Source organism: Vitis riparia, chromosome 4, assembly GCF_004353265.1.
Source record: "Vitis riparia cultivar Riparia Gloire de Montpellier isolate 1030 chromosome 4, EGFV_Vit.rip_1.0, whole genome shotgun sequence".
Taxonomy (NCBI): Eukaryota; Viridiplantae; Streptophyta; class Magnoliopsida; order Vitales; family Vitaceae; genus Vitis; species Vitis riparia.
The window spans coordinates 18,889,253-18,893,304 of NC_048434.1; the positions used below are offsets into that span (position 1 = coordinate 18,889,253).

A 4,052-nucleotide genomic window follows, 5' to 3' on the forward strand; every position below is an offset into this window, starting at 1 on the left:
TTGACTATTTTTAAAAAATTTTAAAATATGGTTATTAATTACGATTTTAAACTTAAATTTAAAGTTTAATTTGAGAAATTTTTTTTAATTGTTCATTTGTATCACATTGTATACTTTTTTTTTTTATTATAAATAAATTATTATATGTTGAATTGAGAATATGATAAATTTTAAATTTAACTTGAACTTGTATATTTCTAATATTATAAATGACTTACATTATAGTATATAAAAAATAATTAATTAATATCATAATTTATATTTTTTTTTGCAAATATGAGTTATTTTTTAAAAAATAAATATAATCCATTATATTTAATTTATATTAAATATAATGCCAATTATTTTTATAAAATTAAAAACCAATTATTTATTTCATATATTATTTTTTAATTAATCATATAAGTTTATTAACCAATTACATACCTTTAATAAAAATAATATAATAAATTTATTTTAAAAAATAAAATTAAACAGTTCAAATGAAACAATGTAATTTTATATATATGAAAAATTTTAAGTAAAGATAAATATATTTTTTTAAATAAAGTTAAATAGTTAAAATAAAACAATATAATTATATAAATAAAATTAAAATAAAATTTCAAAATTCAAATGCAAATTCAACTCTTTAAGTTTAGAATAAAATTCAAAATTGACTTTAAACTTTTTAAGTTTAAAATCGTAATTAAGCCTAAAAATTTATGATTATGGTTTTGATTACTTTAAAAAAATTTCACTATGACGTGGATGCCTATGCAATAGATTTGGCGTTATTTTGGAATCGGGTTTAGTTAGTGGATATTCTTTTTAAGATGCCGTGTTTCACGAAGCCATTGTTGACAGTAAAAGTCCAGGATGCGTGATAACAACGCAATCCGCGTGTCAGCAGATCCAACACATACACTTACGTGGAAAAGTAGCCGGCTCATAGGATCCGTCGATTTCTAGCTAACCGCCTCACGAAAAGTAAGGTATCAAATGACGCACGTAGTTTTAGTTTAGCCGTCGATCTTTCGTCAACTCCTTAATCTCAACCGTTCATTGTCTAGGGTTTGTTTATATAACTGGCTTCATGTCCACCTTGAGATATTTATCTCCTTAGGTCGAGCCTCTCTGCAGCCTCGAAGTTTTGCTTTGCAGATCTATCGTTCTTGTGCGATAGTTCTGTTTCTCTGCTTGTCTAATCATATAGATCGCTTCTCGATCTACAATTTGATATCGGTTTTGGTGAATTCGAGGTCATCGAGATTATCTTCTGTACATACTGGTATCTGATATGTATCTGATTTGTGTTTTTGCCATAGATCGATGCTTCTTACATATTTTTCTTGCATTTTTATTACATATGTTTTATTGTTTTCCGTTTTCGTGTAAGATTTGTCAATATAGTAGATTCAAATTTACCTGTTATCTGAGTTTATTTCAGGGATTGCGATCTGAGATATTTGTCCTTAGAGATGGCGTATTCTCTATCAGATCTTTGTTCTGACTTGGAGTCGTTTCCCGATTGGCGCGGGGATATTACTCGGGGTGTGATAGCGGATGATACAGCTGCTGAGCATCTGAGGGGACGGAGTCTTCAACATATTGATGGATTTATGTAATCTGGGGATGCGAATCGAATCAAAGGAAAGGTGCCTCTTGATTGTTAGAAAAAAGATGTATAAGACATCGGGACCAAGGCCTAACTTATTTGGTCTGTGTTTCGGTTGTTCTTTGTCATCAGGCCTTTGCCATGGCAGGTGCGCTTGCATGGCAGGTCACAAACAATAATAAAAAAATATATTTTTTGTTTGAGGGGGGTTCGCACGGGGATTTGCCCGGGTTCTCCCCTCCGGTGTGCCGTGTCCTGCTTTCTCTCTCTCTCTGTTTATTCTTCTTGATCCCTCCTACACACGGAAATCTGAGCAGCAGCAACGGCAGATCCTGTGAGATCTAGGCGCTAAAGGTACATATTACCAAGCATACAAAGTTGAGTTTTATTATAAATTAGCCTTGTGCAATCCCATTCCTTTTTAGTTATGGGATGCAGCACAAAAAGGCGCCTTAATTCAGCCTTTCTTTTTAAATACCAATTAACTACATATATATCCTGTGATCGTTTCATCATCCCTAATGCCTTTATTCCTGAAATTATAAATTGAGTCAGAAAAAGGGCATTGATTTTGCCGGCCCCGACTCCTGCATGGTTTTCGATATTTAAAAATATTGTTTTTAAAGATGAAAGTAACTTAAATTATTAAGCATGGTATTTGGTATTTGACAGTTCGCTTTGAGGAATTTTGCCAACATCCGTCACAATTTTTCGAGGTAAAGAACCCAAAAAATGGTGTTCAAGAATTTTGGATGGTTCTGTGCGTTTTGCCATTTCAACATGCAATATGTTGCTCATCATCGTAGTTCAATTTCTTTATGCTAGTGTTCACAAAAAATCTATCCAAAAAATTAGATGCATAGGCTTTAATAGTTCTACCACTAATGCATGCAATAATCAAGTACTTAATTTCTCAATAGACGAGTTGGTAAACGTTGGTGTCCTCTTATCTGGTTCATTGGCTTTTTATAATTTTGCTAATATTACAATTTGCGCTAAGAACTACAGTATGCGTAGGTTGTATTATGTGTTCCAGAATTGTGTAGTAGTTTGTAATCTCCCCTTGTAATAAGTTTTTGTCAGCGGTTTCCTTGGGAGAAATACTTGCATTCTTGTAATTCAGCAAGTCAATGTAAAAGTATATCGTAGCGGATAATTATGTGAAGCGCCGAATCATTTGGCTTGTAATCCTTCCGTGGAGTTCCGGTTTGTATTTGCTTCTGGATGAGAACAGTTATCAAGGATGGGATGCTTTGGAGGCAGCTGACTTTCGAATGGGTGCCACGAGGCGACAGGTTCGTGATCAGCCCTGCATCTGGAGGCGATTTTTTACTACCATGTTGACTTTTCTGAAGGGCGTTACCAGCAGCAGGATTTTTGTTGAATATCACAGGTGAAAATACTTAAGATTTTGAGAATTTTATGTCCATTTGCTGATGTGTTGGCAAGTCTTGATTTATTTACGTTGTTTGCTTGCCTGAAATTATTGCTGTTGCACGAGTGAATTGTGGATTTATACTACCGTGTTGGCTTCATTATTATTTTGTTTCTGTGGAATTCATTCTGAAAGTTGCAAATCCTTGTAGTATTCATTGAGGCGCTGTAAATTTGTTCGTTTAATATTTCTCTTGATTTTATTTGCAGCCGTTAAAATTGTTGGTATTATTCTTTTGTCTTCAAACGCCGCACCCTTTTTGTTCATTTAAAGTGTAAACCGTAGTTGTTATCATCCTTATTTTCTGTTCGCTTTTTCGTAGCGTGCTATTTTTGTAACTGTGAATGTGAAGTTTCCGATCCTCGCATGTAAAAAACATTTCTTTATTTTATGTATGTACTCTTCTCTTCTCGGCCGGTTCAAGTTTTAGGCTACGCCTTTCAATCCCTGGGGAGTCCTTTTCAGTCATATAGAAGAGAGGCATTGCTAGCAACAAATTTACGTGGCCCATTTTGCTTAAGCCGGTCATCAATAATTTTTTTTATTAGCTGTTGCTTTACGAGGTTTGCCTTTATAATCACATATTTATCCTTAAAATTTTGTAGTAAGAATAGTATTTTTTTTTTTTTTTTCCCCGGTCAAGTAAATAAAATGTTTCGCTAATGGTAGTGATGTAATATATTCGTTAGATAGTAACAAGTTCACCACATTTTCCTTTTTTTTCATTATACAAAGTGACGGGGATATTTTTGGAGGGGGGAACAGTGTAGGTGATGAAAATTAAATGGGAGATTTAATGTCTGATTTGGAGAGCCACGTACGTCTGTATCAGGAGGGTACCTAAGCTCAAAATTGTTTGTTAAGTGCTCAATCCTTGGATAACATGTTTTTGAAAAAAATATATTATTTTTAGTATTAATTTTTAAAATAAAACAACGTATTTTTCTATAAAAAAAAACGTTATTTCTAGTATTAATTTTAAAATTAAACAATGTATTATTGTAAATCGGTGATGAGTTT

At 32.7% G+C, this 4,052-nt stretch overlaps 1 long non-coding RNA gene across 1 annotated transcript; it reads left to right on the plus strand.

The window, feature by feature from the left end:
* The first annotated feature begins 1,080 nt into the window (after positions 1-1,080).
* LOC117912025 lies at positions 1,081-3,154 on the plus strand. Its single transcript, XR_004650965.1, has 2 exons — positions 1,081-1,270; positions 1,430-3,154. It is a non-coding gene; the product is annotated as an uncharacterized LOC117912025 (long non-coding RNA).
* Positions 3,155-4,052: the final 898 nt, after the last annotated feature.